The sequence below is a fragment of the Pelodiscus sinensis genome, chromosome 5 (assembly GCF_052426305.1).
Source record: "Pelodiscus sinensis isolate ZL-2025 chromosome 5, ASM5242630v1, whole genome shotgun sequence".
NCBI lineage: Eukaryota > Metazoa > Chordata > Testudines > Trionychidae > Pelodiscus > Pelodiscus sinensis.
Window position 1 is genome coordinate 60,293,649 of NC_143056.1, and position 19,574 is coordinate 60,313,222.

General features: G+C 46.1%; 1 long non-coding RNA gene across 1 annotated transcript in view; it reads right to left on the reverse strand.

The window, feature by feature from the left end:
- The window catches only part of LOC106732083 (uncharacterized), a 469,210-nt gene that overhangs the window by 291,763 nt on the left and 157,873 nt on the right, over positions 1-19,574 (reverse strand). Inside the window, exon 6 of the long non-coding RNA XR_016349643.1 lies at positions 10,950-10,989. This is a non-coding gene — a long non-coding RNA (uncharacterized LOC106732083). The remainder of the gene's footprint in view (positions 1-10,949; positions 10,990-19,574) is intronic.

Genomic DNA, 19,574 nt, shown 5'->3' on the forward strand with positions numbered 1-19,574 from the left:
CCACGAGCACAGTGGCGCATGCACGGTCCGGCAGAATACTGCTTCCAACAAGTCTCCATTCTGCGGCGCCAGGGCAAGCCCAGCACCCACAGTGGAGCACCCACAGGGACATCCTCGAAGAAGAACTGGAAAAACTACAAACTGCTATGAAAAGACAGGAGAGCAACTGAAGTTCTGACCGACACCAAGAGCGGTAGAGAAGGAACTGAAGGGGATGATTGCTGCACATGTGTGATAGCGGCACTGTGCGTGCTGACTACCACACGCACAGCACACCGGAGGGCACTGCTGGCAAAATCTCTGTCCAGACACACCAGGGTGCTGCAAGACCTAAGGTGGAGCACCCACAGGGACACTCCTCGAAGTAGAACTGTATACAATACTCCAGTTGAGGCCTAATCCGCCTCACACTAGAGCTGAAAGATTACTTTTCATGTCTTGCTTACAAACTCCTGCTGGTACATCCCAGAATTATGTTTGCTTTTTTTGGAAGTGTTACACTGTTGACTCATATTTAGCTCGTGGTCCACTATGACCCCTAGATCCCTTTCTGTAGTACACCTTCCTAGGCAGTTAGTTCACATTTTGCATGTGTAAAACTGATTGTTCCATCCTAAAGGGAGTACTTTGCATTTGTTCTTATTGAATCTCATCCTATTTACTGTCAAGCCCTGATGCAAGTTTCAAATATCACTGTCATTCAGAAATGTATGGGACTGTGAGTACTGGATCTCATGACCTTGCACTGGGAATAAGCAGAGTCGTAACTAGCTAATTGGGCACCTGAGGCAAGACTGTCCTCGGTGCGAGTGGGAGTGCTGACAAGGTGCAAGGCATGAGTGAAAACAGCGTAGTAGCTGTCTTTTCTGTGCCCCCTCAGCTATGCACCCGAGGCAAGTACCTCACTCACCTCACCCTTGTTACGGTCCTGGAAATAAGGCTGGATTTTGTAGTTAGTTAAATGGGAAGGTTATCTCTCTCTGGATTCACAGAGGATGGCAGAAGGCGGCACTGGACAGATTTGCTGGAGAAAGTTTTATGGGTGCTGAAGAGACTCAGAAGAACCCATGACTCATTGCTAGACTGGATCTTGGTCCAGGATTCCCAAACTCTGAGTCTAGACACATTCCTCTGGGTATGTCTACACTACAAAGTTAGTTCGAACTAACGGACGTTAGTTCGAACTAACTTTCCTAGGCGCTACACTAGCGCTCCGTTAGTTCGAACTTAATTCGAACTAACGGAGCGCTTAGTTCGAACTAGGTAAACCTCATTTTACGAGGACTAACGCCTAGTTCGAACTAGCTAGTTCGAACTAAGGGCTGTGTAGCCCTTTAGTTCGAACTAGTGGGAGGCTAAGGCTTCCCAGGTTTCCCTGGTGGCCACTCTGGCCAACACCAGGGAAACTCTATTGCTCCCCTCCCGGCCCCGGAGCCCTTAAAGGGCCACGGGCTGGCTACTCACTTTGTGCCAGTTGCAAGGCTGCAAGCACCCGTGCCTGCACAGCCTGCACCTGCCACACAATGAGCCAGCCATCCGAGGGCTCCCAGCCCTCCACTGCTCCCCACGACCAGCCTGGCGGCTCCCGGGAGCCTGCCCGGGGGCGCAAAAGGCGGGCGCCCGCCTGGTCAAGTGCGGAGATCGTGGACCTCATCGAGGTTTGGGGGGAAGCCTCAAATGTCCACGATCTCCGCACTAGCCACCGGAACGCGGCCGTCTACGGACGCATGGCTGCCAGCCTGGCCGCCAGGGGCCACCAGCGCAGCCGGGAGCAGGTGCGCTGCAAGATTAAAGACTTGCAGCAGTCCTACTCCCGGGCCTGCCTGCCAGGGGCTGACCCGGAGGCCTGCCCCCACTTCCATGCCCTGGACCGCATCCTGGGGCCTCATGCCGTCCCTGCCCCCCGGGACGTGATTGACCCCGGGGCAGAGGGACCGCTCCTGGACACCGAGGAGGAGGAAGAGGGCTCTGAGAGCCAGGAGCCTGCCGCCAGCCTTCCCAGGACCCGGGACCCCCGAGGCACCCCACAGAGCCGCTCGCCTGCATCATCAGAGGCCGGGGAGGCGTCCACCTGTGAGTACCCTCGTGTTCCCCTTATGTGTACGGGGGGCTGGGGCGAGAGGGAGCCCCGGGACCGTGCGCCTGGGCCTTGCCCACCACGGAGCAGCAGCTGGGGATCCTGCAGGGGCCCTGGCCTTGCAGAGGGGAGCTGGGTTTCACACACCTGGGCCCCTGGGGTAATTGACCGCTGGACTTCTTGCACCACAGCTGCAGCACCGGGGCCTGCAGGGCGCACCACACCGCCTGCAGCAGCCGCCCGCGCCCGGGCAAGCAGGACAGCCAGGAACCAGGAGGACTACCAGAGGCGGCATCTCCGGTTCCTGGACCGACAGCTCCGTCTCCAGGACCACTGGGTCCAGGAGGACCTCAGGCTGCGCCAGAGGAGTCTGGAGGCCCTGGAGGAGCAGGGCCGTGCCCTGCGAGGCCACCTCCAGAGCCTGCTGGACCGCTTTCCATCCTCCTCCCCCTGCTCCCCCTCTTGCTCCCCCTCTTGCTCCCCCTGCTCCCCCTGCTCCTCCTGCTTCCGCTCCTGCTTCCGCTCCTGCTTCCTCCACACCCCCTGTCCTCTCTGCCCCCCCCTCCACAACCATTCCCCACCGACGCCCCCGGACCCGCAGTGTGGCGAGACGGGAGAGGCACCCAGACTCCCACCCCTGAGCTTTCCTTTCCCTTCCTCCCTTCCCTCCCCTCCCCTTCCAGCTCCCTCGTCCCAGGTTTCCCCCTCCCTTCTCCCACCTTCATTCCTCCCTCCCCCACCCCAGTTCTCTGAAATAAACAGACGTTTTTGTTTGAAAAACAGGTGTCTTTATTGTACAGTAGATAGGGAGGGGAAAGGGGAAGGGGGGGTAGGGTGGAAGAAGGCCCCGGTGGGGCATGCAGGGAGAGGTCAGTCCTCCTCCTCCTCCACCTGGAAGCTCTCCCGCAGGGCTTCCCGGATCCGGATGGCCCCCCGCTGGGCTTCCCGGACGGCGGCGGTGCGGGGCTGACCGTAGTGTCCAGCCATGCGGTCAGCCTCAGCCATCCAGGCTGGCAAGAAAGCCTCCCCCTTCCGCTCACACAAATTGTGGAGCACACAACATGCCGCCACCACGGGAGGGATGTTGTGCTCGGCCAGGTCCAGACGGGTGAGGAGGCATCGAAAGCGGGCTTTCAGTCGCCCGAAGGCCCCCTCCACCACGATGCGGGCCCTGCTCAGCCTGTTATTGAAGGCCTGGCGGGAGGGATTGAGGTGCCCCGTGTAGGGCTTCATGAGCCAGGGCTGCAGTGGGTAGGCGGCATCCCCCACCAGGCAGACGGGCATGTCCACGTCCCCGACCCTGATGTGGCGGTTGGGGAAGAAGGTCCCGTCCTGCAGCCGCTGGCACACGGAGGAGTTCCGGTACACCCGTGCGTCGTGTGCTTTGCCGGACCAGCCCACATTGATGTCCGTGAACTGTCCCCGGTGGTCACACACGGCCTGCAGGATGACGGAGAAGTACCCCTTTCTGTTGACGTACCGGGACGCCTGGTGTTCCGGGGCACGGATGGGGATGTGCGTCCCGTCGATGGCCCCCCCGCAGTTGGGGAAGCCGAGGGCGCCGAATCCCCGGATGACGGCGTCCGGGTCGGCGAGGCGGACCACCCTGTGGAGCAGCACCCGGTTGATGGCCTTGACCACCTGCGGAGAGAGACACAGCAAAGCGTCAATCAGTGGGGCGCCTGGGTGGCTGGGAGCGTGCGTGCCCTGGCAGTGCCCCGCGCCCCACTCCCGGAAGCAACCCCCCTGGCGGCGTGTAGTACGGCCGGGACAGCCCGACCCCTCCGGTGCGGGGCGCTTTCGCCTCCTCCCGCCCCCCCCTTTGTCCCTGGGGCGGCCCATCCCCTCCTCGCAGCCCCCCTCCCCCCCGGCTCGGTGGCCAACGAGCGCCGTACCTGCATGAGCACTGCTCCGACAGTGGATCTCCCCACGCCGAACTGGTTCCCGACGGATCGGTAGCTGTCCGGCGTGGAGAGCTTCCAGAGGGCGATGGCCACCCGCTTCTGGAGGGGGATGGCGGGCCTCATGTGAGTGTCCCTTCTTTGCAGGGCAGGGGCGAGCCACTCGCAGAGCTCCAGGAAGGTGTCCCTCCTCATCCTAAAGTTCTGGGTCCACTGTCGGTCGTCCCAGCGCTCCAGGACGATGCGGTCCCACCAGTCGCTGCTGGTGTCCAGACGCCAGATGCGGCGGGGCACGCCGGTGCCGGGGCGCCGCCGCGGCTCCTCCACGGCCCCCAGGGCGGCCAGGCGGAGAGGCAGGGGGCTGACATTCCCCAGGTGGTGCCAGGCAGCCTCGAGCCATTGGTGGCAGGCTTGCAGCAGCAAGTCCAGAACGTGCACCAGAAGGTGCAGGGCGAGCCGTGGCTCCATGTTGCCACCTGCGGCAGTCCCCCCCGAAGGGAAGCACCGACACAGACGGGCACAGAGACCAACGCTTTGCTGTCCCTCGGCGAGGTTGGCAAGCAAGCAGGAAAAGCTGAGAACCGGCTGTCCAGGGGGGGTCCCTTTAAGCACGAGCCTCAGATAGCCTCAGACAGCAGCCACACAAAGCAACTGCTGACCTGATGCCCTGCCAGAACCGGTTTCAGCTGCCCTTAAATGCCCCCCTGCGTCCAATCAGTGTGGACGCGCTAGTTCGAACTAGCAAAACGCTAGTTCGAACTAGTTTTTAGTTCTAGATGCGCTAGTTCGAACTAGCTTAGTTCGAATTAACTAATTCGAACTAAGTTAGTTCGAACTAGCGCTGTAGTGTAGACGTACCCTCAGTGTTTACTCTTTCATATTGTGGTACCACCGTGGTACCACTGTGTCTGTTGGTTCATGTATTGGATGTATCCGTTTTACTTTTCCTCCTGTTGCCTTTTTTCATGCATCCCCCTATGAGTACATTTTCCCATGTCCTGTATTTATTGTACTGTTCCCAAGTGTGTGCGAGTGTGTTTATTTCAGGGGGTGGGAACAGATGCAGAAGGGATGAAAAGGCATTTCCCATCTGTGTTCCTATGCATGCATTTTCTTGGCTGAAGCCATCCTGCACAACAGGTGCTATCTTGGACCCAGGGCACTACAGTTACATGATATTATGGAGAGGAGATACCATGTGGCAGCATTACAGATGTCTTTGATACAGGAATCTGGTTTAATTTTTAAAAAGAAATAGTAAGAATTGGGATGGAGAAGGGCACATTGTGCTCTCCTGATCCCTGCAGAAAAGCCGGCAGAAAAATCAAAATAATGGCTCTGTCCTAGGAAACATCCCAAGAGCATCCTTGTGGAGTTTTTTTCTCATTCCTGCAAGTTATTTCTACAGGAAGGGCTGCTCTAGGCTGAAGTTTGTAATGGATTTTTAGATTATAAGGGTTTAAAACAGCCACCTCAAATATACCCAGCAATGCTGAGGTAGGATCAGATTTAAATATCAAGTTTATAATAGACCTACTTACTTGCAAAGATTTAGTAAGCTCCAAACTATTTTGTGAGTTTTGAATTCCTTCTAAAAATCCTTAGAGATTTACTTTTCCCAACCTGTGGAGTTATTTTCTTCAGCTTCCTTCATATTATGTTGGATTACACAAACTCTCTTGGGCCACATTTACTCTTTTCCATTGTTCAACATGAAGAAATAAGAGAGCAAGCTAACGTCCCAGCAACCACTGCTTAACCCGGCATAACTCCAAGTAAAGCTGAATTTTGCCCTGATTCAAAATCCTGGCAGTTCCACTGGCTTCTGGGGATTACAGAGGATACCTATCATTGAAGCATTTGTTCCCAATATGTTTGATCATCTCACTTTCATAAGATTCAAATTCATACAACTAGCAGACAGAAAAATGTTTACAGAATGTTTTCCCCCCAGAGATGAGGAAAACCAGTATAGAAAACCAGCCAGAATGACTAGGTAAAAGGAAGTGTTTTTAAGCATTTCAGTGAAATTTGTGATGACACGACTGATGTGTTATGGGATTCTATCATAAATGAGCTACTACAGCATGACTATTTTATGAATATGATGAGCATTTTTAAACAACTTCTATAGTTCATTAGCAAAACTGATTAATAACATCGCAAGACTACTATGACATGATAGAAATTTAGTAATTCTTCCAAAGGATATGTATTACTAGTATGATTCATTCAACTCCCTAAGCAACAGTCATTCTTAATTTATATTATCCATCTGCCCACTCTCCTATTAAAAACTAAATATTTACACAAAAAACTTTCAGTTCCTATAGACATGACTGCCAACAATGACTTAAAATGGGACAATGTAATGTTCTCAGCAGGGACAGAAGATGCCATATATGCCGAAAACACAAAATAGATAGGCTGCATTTTTTTCAGTCATTTTTGCACAAATTTATAATGTGCGCAATGTGAAAGATAAAACAAAAGTAAACAATCAAGGCCAAAAATATTACTACAGTATATATCACACCTTATACAGTTATAAAAATCAATTGAAACAAAAAATTAATGCAGAAAAAAGTGGGAGTGACGCATGCTCTCATCTGCACCCAGCTGCTTAGCCAGAATGCCCTTTTGCCAGCCTTGCATACAACCATATTTTTGAGAGCCATTTAGAGCCCAGATTTAAGCCCAAAGAAATTCTAATTTTCTTACATGCTGGCCCATCACTTTCTCTCAACAGTGAAAAAGTTGTCAAAAATTCCTGGGTTTTAGGATAGGAACATCATCATCATCATCATAAATGCCTCTTTTTATTCTTATTTGTATTTCTATCACCATTTGTCACTAACGCTATACACTTATTATTGTGGTCAATGTATTTCCTCAACACAGTCACAGCTGTGTCTAGTTTCACCCTATGTTGTTGTTTTTTAATTATTATTTTTTGGCCAAATATGCATCTCCGGCTGAATTCAAGGAAATATTAAGATCTGTCACATTGTTGCTTCTAAGGAAGCATTCTGTTTGAAGGGTTGCATGGAAATCATTAACTCACAGAATGCTAGAATTGGAAGGGACCTCAAGAGGTTATCAAGTCCAGTCCCCTGTCCTTATGGCAGGACAAAGCACCATCTAGAATCTAGATTATCCCTAACAGATGACTGTCTAACCTGCTCTTAAATATCTCCAATGCTGGAGATTCTACAACCTCCATACACAATTTAGTCCAGTGATTAATCACCCTGGGTACGTCTACATTGGCCCCCTAGATTGATCTAAGGAGGCTAATGAGGGTGACCGGAATTGCAAATCAAGCCCGGGATTTAAATATCCCGTGCTTGATTTGCATGTTCCCGGCCGGTCGCCATTTTAGAAATTAACTAGGGGCTTTAAATCGGAATCCCGTTTCACTGCCGCGTGTAGACACGGGCAGTTACTTCGGGCTAGTCAATTTCTAAAATGGCGACCGGCCGGGAACATTCAAATCAAGCGCGGTATATTTAAATCCCGGGCTTGGTTTGCAATTCTGGTCGCCCTCATTAGCCTCCCTAGATTGATCTAGGGGGCTAGTGCAGACGTACCCCCTGACAAGAACTTTTTCCTAATCTCGAACCTAAACCTCTCTTGCTGTAATTTTAGCCCATTGCTTCTTGTCCTATTATCAGATGTTAAGGAGAATAATTTTTCTCCATTCTCCTTGTAACACCCTTTTAGGTACTACAGTAAACTTCCGATAATCCGACACCTTTAGGACCTAGGGGGTGCCGGATTATCAAATATGCTGGACTATCAGAAGGGGGGGCTATGAGGGGTCTGGGGTGAGGTAAGAGGGGATGCCACCCCAGACCCCTCATAGCCCCCCTTTACGATAGTCCGGCTCTGCCCCAGGAGTCCCTGATTCAGCCACTGCTGGTCAGTTTCAGCAGCAGCTGAATCAGGGATGCCTGCAATAGAGCAGCTGGGGTGCTGCCGGGTTGGTCCCGCAGCGCCGAGGGGTGGCGCTACGGCACCAACCCAGCAGCACTCCAGCTGCTCTTGGGAACGCCTGGGACAGAGCAGCTGGGGTACTACCCAGTTGGTCCCGTAGCGCCGCCCCTCGGGGCTGCGGGACCAACCCGGCAGCACCCCAGCTGCTCTTGGGGACGCCTGGGGCACAGCAACTGGAGTGCTTCCAGGTTGGTCCCGCAGCACCAAAGGACGGTGCTGTGGGACCAACCAGGCAGGACCCCAGCTGCTCTGCCCCAGGGGTTCCCAATTCAGCCGCTGCTGAAACAGATCAGCCGCTGATCTGTTTCAGCAGCGGCTGAATTGGGGACCCCTGGGGCAGAGCAGCTGGGGTCCTACCGGGTTGGTCCCGCAGCGCCGAGGGGCGGCACTACGAGACCAACCCCGCAGCACCCCAGCTGCTCTGCCCCAGGCGTCTGGATTCAGCCTGCTGGTGAAACTGACGCTGCTGGTCAGTTTCAGCAGCGGCTGAATGGGGGAAGCCTGTCCGGCTGCCCCAGCACTTCCGGGGTGCCGGACCATCAGGAGTCCCGGAGCATTGGATGCCGGACTAATGGAGTTTTACTGTAGTAAGCTGCTATCATGTTCCCTCTCAGTCTTCTTTTTCTAAACTAAACAAATCCAATTATTTCAGTCTTCCCTCATAGGTCATGTTTTTTAGATCTTTAATCCTTTTTGTCGCTGTTCTCTGGACCTTGTCCAATTTCTTCACATCTTTCCTGATATGTGGTGCCCAAAACTGGACACAATACTCCTATTGAGACCTAATCAGCACAGAGTAGAGGGGAAGAATTAATTTTCATGTCTTGTTCACAACACTGTGCTAATGCTTTACAGAATTATTTTATTTTATTTTTTGCAACAGTGTCTCACTGTTGACTCATATTTGTGGTCTACTATCATCCCTAGATCCTTTTCAGCTGTACTCCTTTCTAAGTAGTCACTTCCCATTCTGTTAGGGTATGTCTACACTGCATCCTTAGTTCGAACTAGGGATGCAAATGGAGACAATCGAAGTAGTTAATGAAGCGGGGATTTAAATATCCCGCGCTCCATTAACATGATCTCGCCGGCGCGCTAGTTCGAATCACAGCTGATTCGAACCAGGAAGTGTGCGCCGGGATGCGTTAGTTCGGACTAAAGCCCTTAGTCCGAACTAATGTTACTCCTCATTTTTTGTAGCTGTGATTCGAACTAGCGCGCCGGCGAGATCATGTTAATGGAGCGCGGGATATTTAAATCCCCGCTTCATTAACTACTTCGATTGTCTCCATTTGCATCCCTAGTTCGAACTAGGGATGCAGTGTAGACATATCCTCAGTGTGAAACTGATTGTTCCTTCCTAAGTGGAATACTTTTCATTTGTCCTTATTGAACTCAATCCTATTTACCTCAGACCATTTCTCCAGTTTGTCCAGATCATTTTGACGTATGATACTATTCTGCAAAGTACTTGCAACCCTTCCTAGCTTGTTATCATCTACAAACTTAATAAACATACTCTCTATGTGCTATCATCTAAATCACTGAAGATATTGAACAGAACTCATCCCAAAACGGACCCCTGCAGAACCGCACTTGTTATTCCCTTTCAGCATGACTGTGAACTACTGATAACTACACTCTGGGAATGGTTATCCAATCAGTTATGTACCCACTTTATAGTAGTCCAATCTATGTTGTATTTCCCTAGTTTATTGATAAGGAGGTCATGTGAGATTATCAAATGTATCAGAGGCAGCACAGCAGGTAGAGCAGGAGCCAGTGCTAGGGGAAGCAAGCTTAAAAGTCAGTTCCCCCCAGCACCGTCTCTGCGGGGGGTAGCAGAGCCAGAGGTGCAGTGAGGGAAATGGTGCGAGTGAGGACTGAAGTAGTCCCTACTTGCCCCGGGTCCCAAATGCTGTGCCTCCATCTTTTAAATGTAGAAAGAGCCACAGATAGTAAGCATGCCATCCCACCATCCACTAATCGATCAGCTGAATAATCAAAATTTACATCCCTATTTCATAGATAATGTTTAATGGCTCAGCTATCTCCTTAATCAGATCCTTGAGTACTCTAGAATGCATTACATCAGGCTCTGGTGACCTGAAGACATCTAGCTTTTCTAAATAATTTTTACTTGGAACATACTTGGGAACACATAGTGGTTCTGTCCAGGAATTAGATGGTTTGGGAGGAAATTATTGAAGAAATTCATCATGTGACATAATGTCAGCTTCCTAGTAACCTTCTGACCTGCTTACTTAATGATCCAGTAAAGGATCTACATTTTAAACAGAATGAAACATTAATTACTTTTTCATTGTTAGCAGCCAGATTCTCTATTCCACATTACTGGAAAATGTGTCCCCTGCTCTTACAGGATTATGGTGTGGTAAAATATGGACTCATTTTGTAATGGAAAAGCTTTCCCACCAAGCATTATACATAAGAAGCACCAAAAGAGGATAGATATTTAGAAATGTGGCCACCCTTTTTACTGGACTCAGAGGAAGAGGGCTTCCTAGCCAGTAATCTAGAATCTTTAGTCATGTTCTTTGAATGTCAACTTCATCCTGAATAAGTAATGTATGATGTAGTATGTTTATAATAAAAAGATAGGAACTGAAATCCTTGAAGATGAAATCATGGCTTTTGGGGGTGTATATATCACAAATATGCATGGGTGCATTTGAGACAATCCTCTTACTACACTATTTTCTGGTGATGGATCAAGTGGTTAATAAATGGTAAAACAGTTGAGTGTAAACAAATGAAAAATAATTAGTCTTAGAACAATAAACAAAGCTTCCAATTCTAATGCAACTGACAACACACTAAAGCATTTACATAAGGGTTTATCCCAACCAGCCTGGTAAATGGTTTAGGATATCTTCAGATTTTCCCAGGCACATTTTCTAGTGCACACTCTAGAGAATGATAATTGATATGATGTTATCTGTAAACATACTTACTGCTAGTCAGATTACTCATTTCTGGATCGAAAGGCCAAGTCTGTAAATTTAAAAACCATAATTAATTCCAAAACCTTGGATTTCCTTTAGGCAATATACAGTTTCCTTTCGCATAAATGAAAACTTTTTATGGTGATCTGATAAACATGAAAGAAGTTTAAGTAGTTATAATTTACTTGATTCTGCTAAATGCAGAAAGACAAAATTGCTAGCTGATATATTCCAGTTCCGTGGAGAAGAGCTATTCTGCTCTTGTATACATTTTCTCATTTACTCATTATATTTTCTAAAATAAGTACTCTTGAGGTAACTTTTTCTATTAAGAGCATTTTCCAAAGGGTCAGACTGAGTTTACTAAAAAACTGCACAATTGACAAGTGCCATAGTTGAGGATCCCATTCTAAAGAAGCATGATTTTGACTGCAGCATTTGCTTCTGAAAGAGCTGGAACCTCTGTTGGTTCAATTCTGCACTGTGGTCCAGCACAGGGGACTGATAATTAGGGTACGTCTAGACTACATGCCTCTGTCGCCAGAGGCATGTAGATTAGGCTACCAGACATAGTAAAATGAAGCGGTGATTTAAATAATCGCCACTTCATTTAAATTTACATGGCTGCCACGCTGAGCCGACAAGCAGCTGATCAGCTGTTTGTCGGCTCAGCGCGATAGTCTGGACGCGTGGGTGACGACATCAAAGGTATTTGTCGACCACCCAGGTAAACCTCATCCCAGGAGGCTTACCTGGGTGGTTGACAAATACCTTTGATGTCAACACCCGCGCGTCCAGACTATCGTGCTGAGCCGACAAACAGCTGATCAGCTTTGTCAGCCCAGCGCAGCAGCCATGTAAATTTAAATGAAGCGGCGATTATTTAAATCGCCACTTCATTTTACTATGTCTGGTAGCCTAATCTACATGCCTCTGGCGACAGAAGCATGTAGTCTAGACGTACCCTTAGTGTCCCCAAGTTCTCTTCTACCACATATCAGTGACTTGCTCTACATGAGTCACGTGGGGCCTATATTTACATGCTGAGTACCTGCAGTGCCCATTGACTTCATCGTAGCTATGGAAACTTGGGACCCCTGAAAACTCAGGCTAGCGACCTCTGTTCTTTCTGGAAAATGAGGATGCTAATGTGTACCTACCACACTGTGCACAGATTATAAAAGCCCTTGCTTGATAAATATGATAAATTAGTTTAAATAAGGCTGAAAATGGAGAAATAGGAAGTGTTAGGCAACACTGGTGACTTGTGCTAAATGTATACCTGTTACTGTTAGCACCTACATTGTGCCTCATAGTTAATGTGAAAGGCAGTAAGTTAACTAGTACCTGGAAGCGTTCTATTGATACACAACTGTAACAAATAAATGAATGTCATCTAAACACTTATCATTTAAAATTAGTCTGTATGAAATTATGATTCTTAAATACAAGTTATTATATTTTAGAAAACAATTTCTTCTGGGAAGAAAAATAAAGTCCTTCTTTACTCTGTCATATTTTGTAAACAGTAAATAACATTGCCAATACAAATTCAAGAGTCCCAGAGGTGGGGGGAGGGTATTAATTAAAATTGTCATATTCCTTTCCTTCTCATATTCCTTAAGTTAACTTGTCTATGGAAGGATTCCAAAATAATCTCTAGTTTTATATCTTTAAAACAATGTTTTTTATGACGATTATGAAAACTGTTTGCCCTAAGTTTTCTCTGAACACAGTAATGATCTCTGCATAAACACATTTATTGCCTCTTCATTAATATACACCATTCATTATACAGCATCTAAAGTTTAAATAATGCCACAAATTGTACACTAGCATAAATATTCTACTATCCACTCTGGAAGATACAGCTTTGATGAATTTGTAGGGACCTAATTTAACCTCTTTTTATTCACACACATATGTCACATAGGAAAAGTATGTATGATTTTTAATAGGATCATCTTAATTGGATCCATAATGACTTTCCATATATTTCCAAAGAGTGTTAGAGGAAACTCTGCCTGAAACAAGGAAAGATGGCCTATTTTCATCAGTAAATCTAATTGCTCCGGTCAGTCCAGACTCAGACTTTAGCTATACATATAACTTGGCTGTGAACCAAGAAAAACAGGTACATCTAGTCTGTTTTTTCAGTTTGTTTAAAAAACAGACAAATAAAAAACAAAACACCTTTCTTAGTGATTTTAGGCTTCTCTAATTAAGTAGAGTATAATATAGGTTCATATTTTTTCATGTACAACACAAGGAAACACATTTGGTACCCTTAATCCCTTGTCTTCCTGGGCCTGACCTTGCTCACTCAGAAGTCAGGAGGAGTGTCACAATATAAATCTAATACCCAATATTCTTGCTATTCTCTTTGCTTTCTCACATCTTTTCTTGCTGCTGACTGTAGTATTTCAGGGGTAGTCTCAAAAGAGACATAGTTTCTTGGTATGTACACTTTGACGGAGTAAAGGCTCGGTTACTCTATCAAACTGCAGACTCGTACTTAATGTGTTATCCCTAGTCACACCTGTGTTAAAGTACTTCTGATGTCTAGGTTCCTGCACAACAATGATTATCCTGATTTTAGATTATTTCTCTCACATGTGCAAATTGCATTTTTCAAATATTAATTTTATTTTCTCTTCCTTTACTGTGTGTGAGGGTGAAGGGTCTCGGAGTGTGGGCTCCAGCCCAAACCCGAACATTTACACAGTGATTTTCAGCTTGCAGCCTGAGTCCCATGAGCCCCTGTGGCCACGCCCTAGTCTTTTATCCCTGTATAGACAAGATCCAAAGGACTATTCCTGCATATAAAGCAATGAATGTGTTTAAGTGCTGACAGATTGGAGGAAATGTTGGCAAGTATTATGTTAATTTTACAGATGGTAAACTGACACACAGAGAGACTGGTTGACATACCCAAGACCACATTCTCTCTGGCTAATTGCTAAAACAAAAATAGAATGCAAGCATCCTAACTCTAGGCCCCTTGCCCTATTCATGGGACTACACTGCCTCTCATCATTTCTCTTATTAAATAGACATACAGGGATACAATAGCTATTTTGAGATATTAATAACCACATGAATTTACTTACATCTCTCTCAGCAACTCTCTAGCAAGACCATGGTTTGACACTATATGTCATATGAAATTCAGTTGCTCATCTTTGCCCTGAGAAACCAAAGTTAACTTTAGCCAGGTTCTTTTTGGTAGTACACTGTATTCTTGGCACATTTGGAGAGGCACAGAGATATTTTCCCCATGAACTGCAATATCTGAACACAAGGATTTGCTACACTTTCCTATTCAAAACATTTTTCGTTTTCCTTTTGTTTCATATTCAGATTCATTTTGTAGATTTAAAAGGTAGACACCGACTCTTTTATAAACTATAAACTCAGCTATTCTGACTCCAGTTTCTCCTATTTCTAACCATTGTATAAATGTCTTTGTATTATTGTCTCTGTTCCTCCTGGCTTTTGCAATAAGTGAATTGCTAGTAATCAGTTAATGTGCTTTTACTCTTATATATGCATGATTTCAGAACCCCATTTTACCAAAAGAAATGTGCATGCTCTTTTGTCAGCAGATGATACTACACTGATTTTTTTGAAAAATAGCAAAGATCCCTCAAAGGATCAATGCACTAGGATTCCCTTTTAAATTGTCATCTTTGACCTCTGTTCTATTTGTTTAGTTTTTCAAAAGAATAAATAAGTGGAAAGGTGTTTGTGCTTGTGACTCATAGATTGGAGGTTCTGGAGAATGGTTAGAATTTAGCCTGGGAACAGAAATATCATGAATTAGCAGCGCTTATTTACTTTACATTCTCTTACCAATGCGTCTTAACCCTGATGTGGAGGGCTAGTAAGCTGTTCACCCTACAGAGTAATGAACTCCTTGGTCTTTCTGCTGAATCAGTCCACAAACAAACCCAATGGATAGGGCAAGTGGCTAAGAGTTAAGAGACTTGTGTTCTATTTTTGTCTAAATAATTGGCTAAAGAATTGTGTTCTTGGGCACGTCAGCCAAGTCTCTCTGTGGGTCTGTTTACCTATCTGTAAAATTTACATAATAGTTACCACAGATCAGAAGACAGACTGATTAGTCATCCTATCTGTGTCCTTTACTCACAGATGCATTGAAATATCTTGGTTGGTGGACACACTCCAGGTCTGAACTCAGGCTAAAATCTGATCTTGTAAGCCATGGAAAACTAGCTTCCCTCCTCCAAGAGAGCTCTACAGCTTTTAGCCAGGGAGGGGTTTTGTTTGGAATTGGGAGCTTCTATGACTAACTGATCTCTCACAGAATGAGGACTGAGATATCTGGAGGACTACATGATCTACAAAGCTATAAATTTTTGTTGTTGTTGGGCTGTGCTAGAAATTTTTTTCTTCAACATTCTCCAGTAAGCCTGTATATTACTTTCTGTGGCTGGCTACTAAAGGTCAATTAAGTAGGTAATATCACTATGGATGTTTCTTAGGGTGTGTCTAGACTACAGGGTTTTGTTGACAAAAGTGGACTTTTTTAGACAAAACTATACCTGCGTCTACACTACTGCTGAGTTCTGTTGACAGTAAGTCAACAGAACGCAGCAGTTTTGTCGATGGAGGTAAACCTCATTCTACAAGGAATAACGCCTTTTTTCGACAGAGTTATGTAAAAAAAAAAGGTGCCATTGCATCCACACTGTGCTTTTTCAAAAGAGAGCATCTAGACTCTCTGTTGAAAAAGCTGCTTGCTTTGTTGACAGACCTGGCTGTAGTCTAGACGCTCTTTTTCGACAGAGGCTTTGTCGACAGTATCTGTCGACAAAGCCTCTGTCGAAAAAAGCCTGTAGTCTAGACATACCCATACTGTCAATTTCTAGAATTGAGCTCTCCAGAACTGGTGACAGCTTTCCCAGTAGGCAGCTCTCATTTTTGGAACTTGCAAGCCTGGGCTTTCTGCCAGAGCATATCTTTACTGATCGTCAGAATACAACATAAATCATCATGTTTAGTTTGTTTCCATTCATGGCCATTTGATGAATTTTATATTTAGTCCTATAGTATTTAAAATAGTGCCTGTGTTGCACAATAAAAGCAATATTTTATTATTTGTACGCTTTTCAAATGTTTTAATATTTCACAGCAACTGGCTACATTGTAATAGCTGCTATAAAAATTAATTAATGGAATTCTCAGATGCATAAACAGGAGTATCTCTAGTTGAGCAGAGACTTTATTTTACCTGCAGAGTTGGCCCTGGGGTGAGTGCTGCTGGGATATTGTGTTCAGATCTGGTGTCCATTGTTCAAGAAAGACGGTGATAAATTGAAGTGGATTCAGAAAAGAGACATGAGAATAACTAAAGATTTAGAAAACATGTCTTATAGTGATAGACTGAAGGAGTCCAACCTATGTAACTTGTAAGGGTAAGGAATGACTTGATTACACTCTGAGTACCTACAGGGCGGACAAATATTTCATAGTGGACTCTTCAGACTAGCAGCAAAAGATATTACGGTATTCAATGTCTGGAAATCAAAGCTAGACAAACTCATACTGGAAATCAGCATTTTTAACAATGAGAGGAAATATTAAGAGTTATGATGGATTCTCCAACACTGACATTTTTTAAAATCGAGATTAGATGTTCTAAAAGATGTGGTGTAGGAATTATTATGTGTAAGTTCTATGGCCTGCACTATAGAAGAAATCACAATGGTCCCTAAAGGCCTTGGAATCTAAAATTATATTAAATAAGTAAACCTTATTCTTGTTATGAATGGGTATGTCTACCCTACAGCGTTATTTCAAAATAAGCTATTTCGAAATAGTTATTTTGAAATAACGTATTTCAAAATAACACATCTACACACAAAATGCATTTTGAAATAGTGTTTTGCTATTTTGAAATAGCATGTCCACACTGAGTGGACGCTGAATCACATTTAAGGCCAGCCGGAACCAGATCCGGCAGGGCATCAGGTCAGGAGTTACTTTGTGTGGCTGCTGCCTGAGGCTATCTGAGGCCTGTGCTTAAAGGACCCCCCCACCCCGCCATTCTAGACAGGCGGTTCTCAAGTTCCCCTGCTTGCTTGCCTATCTCGATGAGGGACAGCAAAGCATTTTGTCTCTGCGTGGTCTGGTTGCCCTCAATCAGGACACTACAACACTCTGCAACATGGAGCTGGAGCTGCCCCTGGGCACTCTTGGATGCATTGCTGCGAGCCTGGCTGCACTTTCTGCAGGCTGCCATCCAGGAGGTCCATTAGGGGGCTGTCAGTATCCAGGAGTCCCTGCGAGACAGCTTCTACCTCATTCCTCCCTCACATCATTCCACTTACTGCCCCCCCCCAACCCCCTTCCTGATGTCAAATAAAATACACGTTTTTCCATAAACACAAACTCTCTTTATTTAACAAAACTGAGGGGAGTAATGAAACTCTGGTGAGACTGGGGAAAGGAAGTGGGAGAGGAGAGGGGGAAACCTGGGAGGAGGGAGCTTCAAGGGGAAAGCATGGGGAAGCACGGAGAGGAGAAGCTAAGCCTCAGGGTTGGGGGTCTCGCCAGACCAACTTGATTGTCATGCCAACCTGCTCCTGGGTTTGCATGTGGCCTTTGATGACTAGGCTGGCAGCTATCCTGCCATAGACGGCCATGTTCCTCCATCTAATGTGGAGATCAAGGATGTTGGGGGCATCCCCCCATAACCTGAATAAGGTCCATAATCTCCACCCTGGACCAGGAAGGTGCCCACCTTCTCTGGGCCCTGGCAGGCTCCTGGGAGCTGGCAGACTGCTCCTGGGGAGCAGTGGAAGGCTGGCTGCCAGTGGCTTGCTGACTCATGTTCTCGGGCCACTGGGTCGTGGAAGTGACTGCTGGCTCTGGGCTGGCAGGCTTGGAGCTGGCACAGGGACTGTGGCCAGGGTCTACCCCTTTAATGTCTCCAGGGCTATGTCTAGACTGCAGGCTTCTTTCGAAAGAGGCTCTTTCGAAAGAGAGCGTCTAGACTGCACGGCGAAATTTCGAAAAAGCGGCTTGCTTTTTCGAAAAAAGCATCCAGTGAGTCTGGATGCTCTCTTTTGAAGAAGCCCTATTTACATAGAAGAACGCCTTCTTTCGAAAGAGGAACTTTCGAAAGAAGGCGTTCTTCCTCGTGAAATGAGGTTTACCGCCATCGAAAGAAAAGCCGCGTTCTTTCAAATTAATTTCGAAAGAACGCGGCTTGAGTCTGGACGCAGGGGAAGTTTTTTCGAAAAAAGGCTACTTTTTTCGAAAAAACCCCTGAGTCTGGACACAGCCCAGGGCTGGGGGAGAGGAGAGTAAGCTTTCCTGGTTGTGCCCAGAGTGGCCACCAGGGCTCCCAGGGAAGGGCTGGAGGCCCCCTATTTTGAATTAAGTGTCTACACAGCGCTTATTTCAAAATAGCTATTTTGCATTTGGCGTTATTCCTCATAGAATGAGGTTTACTAAATTCCAAATAAGTGCTCTGCTATTTTTAATTTATTTCAAAATAGCTGTCTGGCTGTGTAGACGCTAGGAAAGTGATTTTGAAATAAGGGTTGTTATTTCAAAATAACTTTGCTGTGTAGATTTACCCAAAGTTACTCCATGATCACAATATGGAGTGCTAGAAGTGCCTCTTGGAACATCAGACAGCACATCAGAATTCTGCACATAAAGCAGGCAAAACTCCCAGAAGCCAACTGGATCAACAGTACAGTGTCTAGCAGATAAACTCCTAAAATTATAAATGCAGATTCTTTCAGCTGAGTGTTCAACCACTTTACTGCATGAGCAAACACGTTCTCTCACTAAGGGACCAAATCTTGGGCTGTCTTGCCTAGCAGTCACAGCTGGACTGGTCTCCACAAGCCAAGAATGGCTGCAAGGTAGGAGTTAGGAAGCAGGGTCAGCTTAAGCACTAGAGCTGGAATCAATAAGCAAAAGTCAAGCTAGGATCAGAAACCAGGAGTAATTCGCAGACTGGAATTAGGAGGCCGGAATCAGGATGAGAATCAGGCTAGGATTAGAGAATAAAGATCAGAAAGGCTGGAGTCAGAGGCTAAAGATCAGAGTGAAAGATGGAATCAGGAGCTAAGATCAGGATCAGAATCAGGCTAGGATTAGAGAATAAAGATCAGAAAGTGAGGTCTGGAGTCATAGCAAGCCAAAAATCTAGATATCTGCCTAGATAACTTCCTGAGGGCTCTCTGATATTAAATGGTGAGTGCAATGTTGTGCCTCCATATTTTTTTTATTAAAATGTGGTTTTGAATATGAATATGACTAAGTCGAATATGCTTTAAGAAAAGTAGGGCCCGTAATCTACCTTTCAAGAGCCTGTGATCCCCCTGAATGTGTATGTTCTATTTGTGTGCATGTATCGTTCTTGTATGTGAATTTAGAAATATGAAGTGGAAACTAGTTTATTAATATAGGTCTTATGGTGAGAACTATTAGTGGTACTTAAAGAACTTAATGGCCCTGTAATCAAGCCAATGATTTGTAAATAGTCTTGGTTTTCTTGTAAGCCTAAACTATGGTTGGTCCTACAAATAACTGAGCTATCTGATATCACTTGGAACCACTTAAATCCTACTTTTTGTACTTAATAAAATCACT